Source organism: Mercenaria mercenaria, chromosome 14 (assembly GCF_021730395.1).
Source record: "Mercenaria mercenaria strain notata chromosome 14, MADL_Memer_1, whole genome shotgun sequence".
In the NCBI taxonomy this organism is placed as follows: Eukaryota; Metazoa; Mollusca; class Bivalvia; order Venerida; family Veneridae; genus Mercenaria; species Mercenaria mercenaria.
The window spans coordinates 12,607,592-12,623,487 of NC_069374.1; positions in this window are offsets into that span (position 1 = coordinate 12,607,592).

Genomic DNA, 15,896 nt, shown 5'->3' on the forward strand with positions numbered 1-15,896 from the left:
TCTTCTGTTTCTGAGTAAGAAATAGTACTGCACTTGTAAACTTAAAGTCTTTGAAAATCGTCCGGGTGGGTATAAAGACTGAGTTAAAAATATAACTGATATCTTGAGATGGTGGCTAAGTACAGTAAACAAATGAACGGCATCTTCTGACTGCGTTACTTGCATGAAAAGGTCATCAATACATAATATTATATGTTGTCTTTCACACCCCCAACACTCCTATGTTTCTCTATCCGGGAGATTTTGATGAAATGAAATGTTTTCAATACTTTGCTTCATTTCATCAAAGAGTGGTTGCCATTCTGAATAACAGTAAATAATGGATTTTGGTGGTTCACTATACATTTTCTCTGCGTTTTCTAGAATTCGTTTGGTTAAAACAGATTTTCCACTCATTGTAGGCCCATTGATATACATAATAGATGGGGTTGTGAACTTGATTAAACTTTCATTTTTCCACCATTCATTCATTTTGTAACGTGCTACCTTTACTATGCTTATCAATAGAATGACACAGAATATGTGGTAGTGCTATTATAAAACATATAAACACTGTTTGTTTTAACTACATTTTATTTACTAAACACATATCTTAAATACACTCACTAAACATATTATGTACATATTCATAGACATGCATATCATTTACAATTTTATTAGAAGTAAAATACGACATTATTTCTTTATTTGTTTTATAATTAACTTTCATCAGTACAAAAAACATGATATAATATCCACAAACAGAAGAATACATTTGTTGTAAAGCTAATTCATTGTAATGGTAAAAGGAGGCATTCGACGTTAAAAAATCAACAAAACGATTAAAATAAAACCCGGGGCTTTTTCCTAAACTATCAAAAAATAAAGCATTAGTTTTATTCTCAAAGTAGAACAAAACCCAATGTTTTCCTTTATTATAAGAAAAATCTGTATTCACTATATAAATACTAGGGTATTTTACAACAAATGTTGGTAAAGTATCGTTGGCGTATATACCCATTACAATATTTCTGGCACCATCTATTTTAGACAAAATACATTTTAAGTTTATAAAGTGTATTGTACCTTGTTAAACAAAAGAATTACTGATTGGGCAGATGTCAACAATATTATTTTTGAAGGACAAAATGGTTTCAGAAAAGGTCGCAGTACTGTAGACCAGATACATACATTAACACATTTAATTGAAACTAGGAAAAAACTTAAATTGTCCACTTCTTGCGCCTTCATTGATTTTAAGAAAGCGTACGATACTGTTAATAGAGACTTGTTGTTCAAAAAATTGTCTAAACTTGGATTCCACACTAAATTAGTCAAGGCTGTAAAATCACTATACCAAAATGTAATGTGTTCTGTCAAGTTAAATTCCTTTAATACTGACTGGTTCTCTGTAAACACTGGTTTAAAACAGGGCTGCTCTCTTTCGCCCGTTCTTTTCAATCTCTACGTAAATGATCTAGCTTTAAAGCTTAATGCATTTAATAGAGGGATTGATATAGATGGTGAAAATGTATCTGTTCTGTTGTATGCAGATGATATTGTTCTTATAGCAGCATCTGAGGATGACCTGCAAAATATGCTGAATGTGTTGAATAGTTGGTGTGTAGTTAATTTTATGAGTGTTAACCCTTTGAAATCCAGTATTGTGCACTTTCGTAAACCATCTGTCAATATGTCTAAATATTGCTTCAGAATTGGAAGTACACCAATAGGTTTTGTTTCACAATATAAATATCTTGGTCTTGTACTTACAGAGCACTTAGATTACTCAGTTACAGCAAAGACAGTTGCTCAATCAGCCAACAGGGCTCTTGGCTTACTGATTGCTAGAGCAAAGGCTTTTGGTGGACTTCCCTATGAGGCTTTTACCAAACTATATGAAACTACTGTTTGTTCTGTTATTGCTTATGCATCATCTGTATGGGGTACTGAAACATTTACATGTATAAATGCAGTTCAGAATAGAGCTGCCAGGTATTTTTTAAATGTTGGTAGATATACCCCAAATGCAGCAGACTGTGGGGATATCGGATGGAATCCAGTAATAAGTTTATGTTGGAAAACTATTATATTATATTGGTGCAAAGTAGTAAATATGGATGAGACAAGATTAAATAGAAAAGTGTTTAGTTGGTCAAATAGTAAAAGTAGCAATAAATGTAAAAATTGGAACTTCCGGGTGTGTCAAAGATGGAAAAAATATTACTGTGATAGATTTTGTGACATTAATGCTTTTGCTAATAAAAGTGATATCTTAAATGTAATTTTACCTAATATTTTCAATGAATTTGTAGAACAATGGCATTGTGATGTAAATCGTGATACTGCCCATAATGGTGTAGGTGGAAATAAGCTTAGACTGCATTGTACCTTTAAACAGAATTTTGAAGTAGAACAGTATTGTAAGATTGTTTTAAATAAATCATATCGAGGTGCACTTGCTAAGTTTAGGAGTGGTACTGCTCCAATACATATAGAAACTGGTAGATATAACGGTCTTCCTGTTAGTGACAGAGTTTGTTTTAATTGTTCCACTACAGTTGAGGATGAACTTCATGTTTTATTACATTGTCCTTGTTACAATACTATTCGTACAGATTTACTGTTAGAAGCTTGTAGAATCAATAATAACTTCACAACTTTAAATGATACAGAGAAAGTAGCCTTTTTGCTGACAAATCCAGAAATAGTTTTACTATGTGCCAAAACCTGTTTTAGTATTTTAAGTAGAAGGAGAAATCTTTTATATCATTGAATAAGTATAAATGTATAAATACGTATATATGGTGTACTAACTTGGTCGTACAGTTTAAAAAAATTTTACTAAAACTTTTTATACTTATAAAAGTTAGTATGAAATTCTTAAATATTTTAGCTACATGTACTTGTGAATAGATCATAGTCTCTCATATTTCTGATTAGAAAGGTTTGCATGTTTTAATGTAGTCTGATGTTATTTTAATATGTATATGTGTATAATTATCATGCAAAGTGAGACTTAAATAAACATATCTTATCTTATCTTATCTTACATTTCATCGTATTAGAATTCATGGCTGAATAAAACGTATGTCTCTGAACTGATCAATTTGTAACAAGGCGGGAAATTCTGCAAACATTAAACAACTAATGGGGACAGAAGTTGGGGTTTTAAATCTGACCTCTAGACGGGTATGACCAGTTTTAACGAGATTTAAGTATTTACCACCTAGATTGTTTGGCTCAATCACAAAGCAAAACAATGAATAACCATTTGGGAAATAGGACCTCTCAATCGTAAGTCCAGTGCGGTTTTGTTTACTTTCCGCGCAATCGAACAAATTTAAATATGCTGATACAAACTGATTTTTATCAAAATCTAACTGTAAGGGTCGACTTGGCACGCTTACACCGTCCACGTATAAATAAAACCAATACTGGTTACATTACTATGTATAAAGTTTAAGGGATTATGTACGTAACTACCGTTTACAGCCTGTTGGTTTACAAAACCGATTATAACTTTATTAGGCAATGCATTTTGAAATAAATTGTCCCATAAAAACTCGGAGGAATTAGTAGATAAGCTATTCATTTTTACCTCTGTTTTTAATGTTCACAATGGGTATTGTGCTGGGGCTATCTGGATTTGTTTTTCATGTGCTAGATATACGCCTCGATCAACCTTGACTTTGCAGGCTTTAGACAATACATTTAAAAGTACTAATTTATAATCAGGCGATGTCTCCTTTGACATACACATGAAAGTATTATTACTTCTGTACAATTTCAAATTGATATCAACTCCGTTAATCATGTATTTGTCTATTGAAAAAATATCTTCCATCAGAGGCTCTTCCAATTCAAACTCAACACTGGATTTTGTAAAAGTCCCTCTTTTTATTAATCCGCCATTGGATCCAGAAACAGGGTCTGTTTCAGCTAGATTAGGGTCATCAGGATAGTATAATTGACTTTCGAGTTGTTGTAAATCATCATGTGATGTACTCATCAATGTTTTAATATAAGCTTTCCAAGGGGAATTATTAGCGTTCAAAGACACTAATTTTCCGTTCATGTATATCTCCATCTGTGACCACATAGATTGTAAAGGTAAGTTAATGATAGATGTTTTTTCTTGAGCAGTAAGATGAGATCCGTCATGTTTCAATAGCTTTGCCTTCACATACAGTCGACTACGTTGCAAGTCTAGATATTCTTGTCCAGCTCCGGGTATTTGGATTTCTACAGGGGAACCTTCTGTCGATATCGCGGATATAGGCTGACATTCTACAAAACGAATATTCTCAATGGCAACTTGGTTCTGTCTGGTTGCAAATATTTGTAAACCCGGTGTATAAGCCACATCTTGATTGGAAATGTTCAAAAAAGCCATTACTTCTTTTCAGTTTTCAGTTTAGAAAACACAGTTTTTCTTTTTTTTCTTTTATCGTTTTTATTATTTTTATTTTCTTTAATCGGTGTATATTTTTTCTTCTTGTTTAATGTTTCAGAACCTGCTTTAGAGTTCTTTCTAAATGTTTTTACTTTGGGATTTACACCAGTTGTGACAGCTTTTCTTTTCCTAGTCCTTTTTATAGCTGACGAATCCACATACGGAATTTCGTTCCTGGACTGGAACCTGTACTCGGCCTTTGCTCTGTTATTGTCTGCTTGAACTTTTGATTGCATTTTAAAAATTGATTGTCCTTTACCAAACATATTAGGCTCATGTTTGAGAGATTGATTAACTTCTTTTTCCCAGTATTTCCAATCACTAATATACATGTTTTCCATTTTATTTTGTTAAAAAAGTTGTTGTTTAAGATGAAGCGTTACTGTCAATGTCCCATCTAAAAATGAAGCCAGATGATTTTTCTGGTCAATTATATAAATCTGTATTTCGTGTATATATCCTAATTTTACAGGAATGTAGCGAGGGTTGTCAAAGGTAACTGCGCTGTCTGTTTTATTGTACAGGAAGGCATTTCTTAATAAAGGTATAATGGAACAGCCGACGTAGGAATCTTTGCAAATATTACTACAAAAATATAACATTTCTTGTCTAGGAAATTTTTTAGTGTTGCTAAATGCAAAATCGGTTAAGGCTACCTTCCAGCTTCCATCTAAAATTAATGGCTTGCTTAATTCGACACGGAAGTTGTAAGTTTTATTATCCTTGTAAAAATCAACACAGTCTGTGGAACGTAATACAATACGAATGTCAGTCATTTTCGCTGATATCGTTACTCTGTACCCAACTATTATATTTTTAGGCCAGCCAAGCCAGCTGACCAAAGACTGTTTTACACCTGTGACTTTTCGTGTTTTTATGACAGTGTCAATGTGCCACTTTGTCTCTTTAGATTTATTCACTTTTTGCAGTTCCTGTTCATAAAATGATCCTGTCACTGGTGTGTTGTCATACTCTTTAATTTTGTATACGGGAATGCCTTGTCTTTTATATCTTTTAGAAATATGAAATATTTCAGTTGTCCAACGGTCATTGTATTCCCTTTGAAAGGGATGTTTTAAATGAGAAATGCGTACTATGTCATTTACTTTAAACTTATAGGGAATGATACTTTTTGATTTTAAAGTGTTTTTCTGCTTCTTTTGACGACTGACATAAATTTCGCGTGTGGGACATGGAGCAAGTCACGTGACAGGTAAATGTCTGGCCTCATCTTGGCTAGAATTTATGACTTCAGCAGGTGTTAATCCCCCTAGGCCTGAGTGATTTCTATGGTTATAATTATAAACAATCTCCTGCAAAACGTCTGTAAAGGTAAACGTGTGTTGACTTGCAAAGTACCTGTACATTGCTTGCTTTAGAAACCTGATACATACTTCGCTATAGTTAGCATGAGTTTCACTTTCCGTCGAGTAATAATTAATGTTATGTTTTTTCAAATAGGATTGAAAAAGACGACCTCTCCATTCTTGTCCTTTATCGCTTCTTAGGGTCTCTGGACGTCTATTTGTAGAACTCAAAACTTTATCAAAGCCTCTGACAGTTTCTTTGTTAGTTTTATCGTATAAGGGTACAACCCACATGTATCTTGAGAATACATCTACAGTTACCATCAAAAAACGTACACCAGAATTATATTTAGATATAGATTCACAAGAGGCAAGATCTATGTCCCATAAGAGAATCGATACCGTTTACTACAACACGACCTCTTTTAAATTTTCTCAAGACCCGTTTTCTGACACTATAACTGTCTTGGTCATTTAGCCATTGCTTAATTTTCCTTAGACTGATGTCATATTTTCCTTCTTTTTTAACATGTTGGTATAATGTTAATGGTCCAGAATAAGAAACTGGATTTTTAATATCATACCATATATTTTCTAAATATTGATTGGTATCACTCATACTGATAAATGAACATAATACGGGTAAACATTTCATTTATATACAATAAAACATTTTCATTTCTAATACATTTTATTTGAAAATACATTGCTCACTTATAAATCTGTAAAGCAATCAGAAGCAGACACACACAAATCATACTAATAAACTGTCATGATCTTTATACCCTGTGGGGTTACACACTGAACAAGATAATACGCCAAGTAAATTGGCATGATCATTCTGCATATAGCAAGGTTGAAACTGGTCAAAATTGGGTATACACTCATTAACTTGGCTAAATGAGTCCTTCATTTTATTATACATATCAAAAGATAAAATCTGTCCGTTCCTCGTAGGGTGAATGTTAACGGTTCCTGGAGGGGTCCAGTATCTTCTTATATTTACAAATGGGTATCCGCTTTGCACACAAATGTACCAGTTTTTACCAAGATGGCATTTATAGTCTACATCCTGGCTCTTGTCTTGTAATAAATCTATTTTATGGTCCAACTCAGTGACATATCTTTGAATTTCCCACCACATCTGTTGAGTTAAGGAGATTCCTTCTTTTGTTGGTTTCTGGTCCTCCCATTTTCGAATGTGTATGTAGTGTTGACCTTTAAATTCAGATACTGACAGGAAAATACTTTTGTCACCGTCTAGTTGTATGATACACGATTTATCAACGTTTTGATTGTCTTTTCTTGACATACTGTATTTTACAGCCTTTTTGATGTTTAGTTTCAACTTTTTGGAGGGAGTTTTGGTGGCCATTTTTAAAAACAACCAAAATCTGTAAAAAAAAATAAATAACAAGTTTAAAAAAAAATATAATCATGAAATATAAGAGTAAAAAATTCATTCTTTTTTTAAAAAATGATAATATAACAAATATTTCTATAAGATATATTTTATGATAACTATTTATGTATCTTTTTAAATAAAATATTATTGAAATAATTACCTGATGTTTTAGACTGCTTGACAAAATGATGTGGCTCAACTTTGAAGTCAGACAGCCGTTTCTGTCCAGCAGTTTGAAACGTGGTTGTAGATGTTAGTCCAGTGTCTTGTGATGGTTTGCCAAATATAAACCCCGAGTAGGATGTTGACTGTTTTGAATCTAAAGTTAAATGACCAGATGAGTTTTGGGTTGATGAAGATGTTTCTAAAACGAAGCATCCAGACGGAATAGTTGGTTTAAATGTTTTTGCAGGTGTAAAGAGAAATTCTAAACATTTAGGTCCTATCATATTTAGAAACACACAGTTTGGAGACCATCTTGAATGTTCCTGCATAGGAATATCATTTGATTCCCAATTATGTAGTTTTATTTTACAAGAAAAACACTTCACAGCGTCATTTTCGCCAGTGTAATAAAAACCACTTTTAGCTAAATCTGTTTGTTTTTGCGACATTTGTTTAGGCCATTTTTTAAAGGTTGAAAGTCTGTCTTCGTAAAACATGAAGTCAGTTGAAACAGGTAGAGGTACACTGTCTGTCTGATCCATTTTAACTAAAATAAAACAAAGAAAAAATAGAAATTAATAACAAAGATATAAATTAAAAAAGGACTAAGGAACAAATATTTATTTTTCAAAGTCCTGTTTGATGGTAATAACTAAAACAAATTAGTACATACCTGGCAATTGATCCGATTGTGATACAGTAGTAAATCTTTAGGGTAAACAGCTTTTGTATCTCAATCTGATTATGTTATCAGTAGAGTGAAGTAAAGTGTTGTGGTGAATAGCGAAAACTGGGCTCATTAAATACTCTTGTAGCCGTAAGGAAAATGCTCCGTTTTGTATTCATTATGGCGGCATATTTGTTTTGACTAAACAAATGCTCACTTTTCTATTCAAAAACTGGACATGTCCTCATTTCTATTCATACACTGGACATGTTCTAATTTCTATTCATAAACTCGACATGTCATCTTTTCTATTCATAAACTCGACATGTCATCTTTTCTATTCATAAACTCAACATGTCGTGTTTTCTATTCATAAACGCGACATGTCGTGTTTTCTATACATAAACGCGACATATTACGTCATCATTATGTAAACAAAGTGGGGGTAAGTGGGGGTGTACCCCCCCCCCCCCCCCCCCCCCCCCACCCCCGCCTTTCATTAAGGCACGCCGCTTTAAACTATTGAACAAACTTAATAAAGGACCACACCTGGTTGCTACTGACCAAGTTTGATGCAATTTTGATCAAAAGTTTCAAAGGAGACGTCACCTGAAGAAAAGTGTTGACAGACGGACGACGGATTGCGAGCGATCACAAAAGCTCATCCATAGCTCTTCGTGCTCAATGAGCTAAAAATAGAAATACAGATTTAAAATTAATAATAAATTCTTAATCTGGTGGCCATTCATCATCGGCATATTTACTTTTCATCAGGCGTAAACAAAAAAAATTGTTTGTTTCCGGTATCCCCACCTACCCTAAATTTTTGGCCCGACCCTAAATGTTTTAACAAAAAGTTACAAAACTGCACTTTTTATGCTTTAAACATGGCCAGTGATGTTAGAAATCAACTTACTGATGCTCTAAATGCATAACCCCCTTACTTGTATTCATTTTTTGACACAAAAATAATTTTCGAAAAGTCTCCCTTAATAATAAAAAAATTCCAAAAAAAAAAAAAAAAAAAAAAAAATTTCCGACCTACCTACCCTAATGTTTTTGAGCATGTTACCGGAAACAAAGATTTTTTTTAGGCCTCATGTCCCATCTATCTTGATAAAACTATGAAAGGAAGTACCTGTACATTGCAAGTTGATATATTACATATCGGTGATAACGGATGTCAGATTTTACCTTATTTTCCTAAATGAAAAAGTATCTCTTTCAAATGGGGTTTTCAATGGTAAATAACGGGCCTTATAGTTAACAGGACTGCTGATTTATTGAAATATGGTCGCGTAATTGCATTATCACATTGATCAGTCTTCTGCAACTACACAAAAATAACAATGACAAAATATAATTTGAAATAATGATGCAAAGCTTCAGGAATTACATACATTTTAGCAGAACAAGTTCACAGGGATTAAGCGAGATCTTGTAGCTTTATACAAAGATTTCACATGTCTGTTACGTCAGTGTATTTCATTTGAAATAAGATATGAACCGCACCACGAGAAAACCAACATAGCCATATGATGGTGCGTTTGCGACCAGCATGGATCCAGACCATCCTGCGGATAACAAAATCGTGTTTGAATACCTTTGAGAGCGACATTGGACCAAGATCTGCGCAAACACGTACTCGGGCGCTTTCTTATCAATCCAGGAAGAAGGGGTCATTGGAAGTATTTAACATAAATTGTAAGGGCTCTCTCTCAACAAATGGTATTAAAAATAAATATTACGATGTAACTATGATCATCGAACCGATACATTTACATTCATTTTAAATAGGGGAATTCCCGCGACCTTCCCATCAGCCACATATGTCAAGCCTGAGTGTGTTCGTCAAATAAAGGAGTAGCTGTTTTAAAACAGGAAGTTTTCTTGTCGGGCGCGGAGACATCTTAAAACTGTTGAACTGAACAGCGATGAAAATGCTTGCTTCTTTTGGAATACTACTCTTCATACTGAAGACATGTGAGTAGATATTTAACTAACATATAGATTTTTCTTTACAACAGTTTTACTTTTAGAGCGGGATGCATTTTGTAGTCACATATTTTAAAAGGACGTTCTTTTACGTTATTTTTGTTTGTTTTAGAAATGACGCTCAGCAATGTCTTAAGCAGTCGTGTATCGAAGGTTTTTATGAATATTTTACACAATTCCAATATCTAAATTGAAGTCACCGAGACGTTAACACATTGATTAAAACTCCATGTTTATCATTTTTGTATTCCTTCGTCCATTAGGCTAATAGCAGTTATATTCGAAAAAACGGTGATAATTTTCTTATATCTGAACGAAATATATGTGACCACTCATTTTGATAGTTAGATCACTTCCAAGCTGATGATCATGGTTTAGACCTAATTTTCGAAATGTTTTGAAGCGGATAGCAAATTCATTAAAAAACGAACAATAGCTGATGAAATATATTTTTTGTTCTGGTTTTCAGACAGGTGTAAAAATTTAACGCACCCATTCAACATTATGTGCTTTATACAATGTGTGCGTTAATCGGCAGAGTTTGTATACAAGCATATAAACCCTGTCTTTAATGCATGCATTAAACAGAAAGCCCCTTCGGCCCTGTATGCAATGTGTTCGGTAATTACATGGTTTACATAACGCATGAGCGTCACTGCCACTAAAATATTGTAGCTGTTTCAGTTGTAAAAGAGGAAAAATAACAAAGGGTAGGTAAGGCCAGGGGCGTACCTGGATGATTTTGAACTGTACGCCTGATGTGAGCAGCATAGCTACGAATCAAGCACATATGCTGCGAGTGCGGGGTAGGTGACGGAGGGGTCTCCATCTCCCGGCGGATTGGATTTTTTGCCCCCCCCCCCCCTTGAAAATGTTAAAAAAAATTCGGAAGCAGATACCGGTACGTTCTCTTGCTATATTCCAGCGTTAAGTTATTTTGTGTGTCACATTTGTACTACATATTTCAAAGATAATCATGTAAATTCATAGTTTATCACACCGCTCAGGCTTACTGGCAGGGATCGTGACAGTGTCTAAAGTTGCAACTTGGAGCAGCCCCAGTTATTTTGAAGAATATAAGCATTTTTCGTATAGAGTCCTATGTAACTTTACCCTGGAAGATGTGTTTTTTCAGTAGCGCGATCTCTTTGGCAGGATAATTCGAACCGTGTGCAAAACTGTTATTATCATTATTTGTTTGTTTATTTAATATCCTCTATAATGTGAAAAATTGCATAGACAATATTCACACAATAAGGATATACTGTTTTTTCGGCGAACGCCGTCTAAATTCGTTTTCGTTTCCTATGCCACGTGACTTCAGTTTGCAAATCAAACTACTTGATAACGCATTATAGATAATTTATCAAAATGGAAGATTTATGTAACACTCTGCCTGATTGGACGAGAGTGTCAATTTCTTTCACTCTGTTGATTGTGCTACGCTGAGTGAAATGTAGACAAAGCGTTTATCCTAAACGACGCTGTTCACAGTTTTAAAGCTAACTTTGGCTCAGTATATTTAGCAAGAATATTGATATATCTCAATATGATAAGTAAGTTTAATAAATATGATAAAAACCTGTTCAAATACCAACATGTCAAATTAAAGAAAGAGCTGAATACGGTCTGCGTATCACATGAATAAGGGTGTGATAAGAGTCTTTTATGTAGAGAAGTGCTTTTTAAAAGATTTTCCTTGTTACAATTGTCGTCTGTATATGAAAAGGTTTCTTGCTTTTGTGACTTATTCAGATTGCATATTAAAATGAGTAATTGTTTGCTTTGTATATTTGTTATAAATTATTTAACTGATTTATTATATATGAATATTTTTTTTAGTATGGTATGCAAATATTGAACTCAGTTGAAATCTGTTTTATTATATATATGCTATATAATGACTGAATCTCATTACGCTGAAATGAAGGTACGCTGCATACAGTTTATCTATGTGATGTGACTACGGTCAAACTTTCCTTATGAAACAAAAATATTGAAATAATTACAATTGTATGTTTTGCTTGACCTTCACTTTTTTATAGGTGCGACGTCATTGTCCAAAGATTCATGAACAGCGAATATGCATTTGTTAAAGCGGGATCAGTTGGCCTATTTTAGAAATAAATAAAAATAATAAATAAAAAAATCCTTTAATTGATTTTTTTTCTCATGTATTCTAATCAAACTGGATTTGTAGCATCTTTATTAGGCCCGCAGCCAACTTTGTTCAGCTGGGACATTTGACCCCTTTTAGGGGCTGCTAGAGCTAAAACTAGAAATGCCTTTATACAGCGTCTCATGAACAGCTTGGTGGATCTTTGTCATACTTGGTCTGGAGCATCATTATAAGGTCCTCTTCCAAATTTATTTATATAGGAACTTGGGCCCTATTAGGGACCACTATAGCTAAAAGTAGATATGCCTTTCTTCGCATTAACCACTAAAATGTAATGGATTTTTATCAAACTCGATGTGTAACAATATCGTAAGGTCTCCTGCTATTTTGTTACAAATGGGGATAGGGACCAATTGAGCTAAAACTATAAACACGTTTAATGACCTCGCTTCATGAATCTTCATCAAACTACTGCTGTAATTATTCGTCTAAGGATAAACGAAACAAAATTGCAACCCTACGAAACCTTTGCGAAAAATTAAAATAGAACCATTTAAATTGTTAAAGTGCGGTGTTTAGTTTTGCAATTTGAAAAATGTTAGATGAAAGATGAATGTTAGATGAAAAATTCATAAACTACTTTCCTTATTACAATTCGCCGACCATCATTTTTAAAGATATTTCTTGTTTTGTTGTTGTTTTTGTTTTTAAAATCTTCGTCAATGTTTAATTTTATGCATGACTTCTGCATCCGCATTTTAACAGTTTTTTTTGATAAATGTATCTTTCAGATGATAGAAAGAAAAAGATTTATTTGTACTTTAGTCGTAACTCTAACTATATTAAGTTAGATCAATTAATGAACAGTAAATGCAAAAATAAACTTGTTAAATTGGCAATATTTTGATTCTTTTTATCTAATGTCAAATAGTCGTTTTCTTTTAAAGTAATAAAACCTTTTTGTCTAGTAATTCCTATTATATGAAATTGTAAGATTTGTTTGTTTATATACATGTTTAGTTACTGTTTGTTATGGTGTTATTGTTCTGATCACATGGTTGTAATAACGCTGTCAGTTTGTGTACTTGTGCGTGCGCGTTTCTATTTGTGGCAGGCCTATTTGGCGATTTGTGTCTGGCTGTGTTTGCTGTGCTCTATGCTTCCAGGAAATCTACACTTATCTTTTATTTTTTCTATACTCAAAACAAAATCAGTCCAATATTTCGAAAAACGAATTTCATAATCTCATTAACTTTAAATAGCCACCTAACCTCTTTATTCATTTTCACGGTGCCGAATTTGTACGCACAGGTGTATAGGCGTATGCCCAGGTACGTATACCTGAAGGCTGACTTTTTAGGGACAAATCCTCTTTTGAAAATATAAACTTAGGTTTTCGCGTTTGAGCTTCTTTTTGTTGTCATAAACACCAGCTGGCAATACCTACAATTAAGAAATTTGAGCACGTGATTGCATCAGTTTAATTGCGCAACTATAATATGCAAATGAAAAGCATATAATATCCTAGTTACGTTAAACTTATTTTACTTTTTTATAGTCGTTTTACCAAATCAAATATCTTACCGGCAGGAGTTGTATAGAATACAGGAAGTAGAAATTGTTTAGGCAATCATTGGTGCATTAATGGTTTTGGTGGGACGTAACTTTTAAATCTTTACGTGTAGGTATCGCACAATATTAAATGCGTTTTCGGAACATTTTTTTGGCAAACAATCGTTTGAATGTTAAGGTCCATGTGTTTGATATTATAAATGTGTTTTTATCGTTTTTGATATTGGTGAAAATTTTATTATCATCTGGAGGCATGTCACATTGTCACTTCCATCATGAACTTTAGAATAGATATTTAGCTTTAGCAATTCTAACATTCATGTTTTGAATTGAAGTTGCATAACAATTCTCTAATCGTGATATTGCAGAACAGAATAGAACAGAACAGAACATACTATTTATTTAGGATTTAAACTGCAACATGTGTCAGCGTTTCAAATTTGTTTTCACTCCGAAAAACTCAAATGCATGTCAAATGCCGCTTTGAAAAGATCTTGATTTTTGAAACAAAGGTTTTGTTGATTTGAAATAAAATCTTTAAATGAAGAAAATCCGATGAAAAACTCCCTCTATTTCCCGCTGTTCAGTAGATGTTTTCATCTAGTTATATAGCTAATGTATCTTAACTACATTCTCAGGATAATAGACTGTTCAAATGTGCATGGGATTTTTATGTGTAATTAGCTAGCTTTGTTGTATTTTTCAGGTCATGCGTAAGTAAAAATGTTAACTTCCAGTACAGAACTTCCAGTACAGATCACGCTACAGTAATCAAAGTATGGTATAAATTCGTGAACATTGTCTGAACAGATCGCGCTACAGTAGTTGGGGCATTGTATAAATTCGTGAACATTACATTAATAGGTCGCGCTACACTAACCAAAGTATGGTATAAATTTGTCCATATTGCCTGAACAGATCGCGCTATAGTAATCAAAGTATGGTATAAATCTGTGAACATTGCCTGAACAGATCGCGCTACACTAACCAAAGTATGGTATAAATTTGTGAACATTGCCTGAACAGATCGCGCTATAGTAATCAAAGTATGGTATAAATTTGTGAACATTGCCTGAACAGATCGCGCTATAGTAATCAAAGTATGGTATAAATTTGTGAACATTGCCTGAACAGATCGCGCTATAGTAATCAAAGTATGGTATAAATTTGTGAACATTGCCTGAACAGATCGCGCTACACTAACCAAAGTATGGTATAAATTTGTGAACATTGCCTGAACAGATCGCGCTACTGTAATCAAAGTATGGTATAAATTTGTCCACATTGCCTGAACAGATCGCGCTACAGTAATCAAAGTATGGTATAAATTTGTCCACATTGCCTGAACAGATCGCGCTACAGTAATCAAAGTATGGTATAAATTTGTGAACATTGCCTGAACAGATCGCGCTACAGTAATCAAAGTATGGTATGAGTTTGTAAACATTACATTAACAGGTCCCGCTACATTATCAAAGTACGGTATAAATCTGTGAACATTGTCTGAACAGATCGCGCTACAGTAGTTTGAGTATTGTATAAATTCGTGAACATTACATTTATAGGTCCCGCTACACTAATGAAAGTATAGATAGATCGCCGTACGGTAATCAAAATACGGTATAAATTTGTGAACATTGCCTGAACAGATCAAAGTATGGTATAAATTTTCGAACATTACCATACTTTAGTGGCTAGCAATTCTGGACTTCTAGTAATTTAGACTTCAAAGCAATATCATCTTACATTTTGTTTTACATTATCAGTCATATAGATCTATATTATTGTCCATAAATATGTCTATACATAAGTACCTCTAATGTAACTATGTATATAATCGCTTGGACATTTTTATTGAGGGAAACTAAATATAGCATGTACGTAAAGGAGAGACACAGGTGAAATAAATGACAAAAAATTAAACGTCCTTAAGATAAAGAGGGAAACAGTATTTTTAAAGTAGATCTACGATACATTATTGCACACTTGAATGACACGAAGTATAATGTTCTTGATTGCGATTTGGTCCATATTTTGAAAAAATAAATAATAGAACCATTGTTTTACATATAGATTGAACAACATATAAAACATGTATCATTCTCTACAAAACGATTGTCCATATAATGATATGTGCATTTAATTCCGGAAAAGGAAGTTGCAAAAAAGCGTTACACTTAGCGACAGTTTTACGCCATTTTCTCAGAACTGTTACATATCTTCGTCTTGAT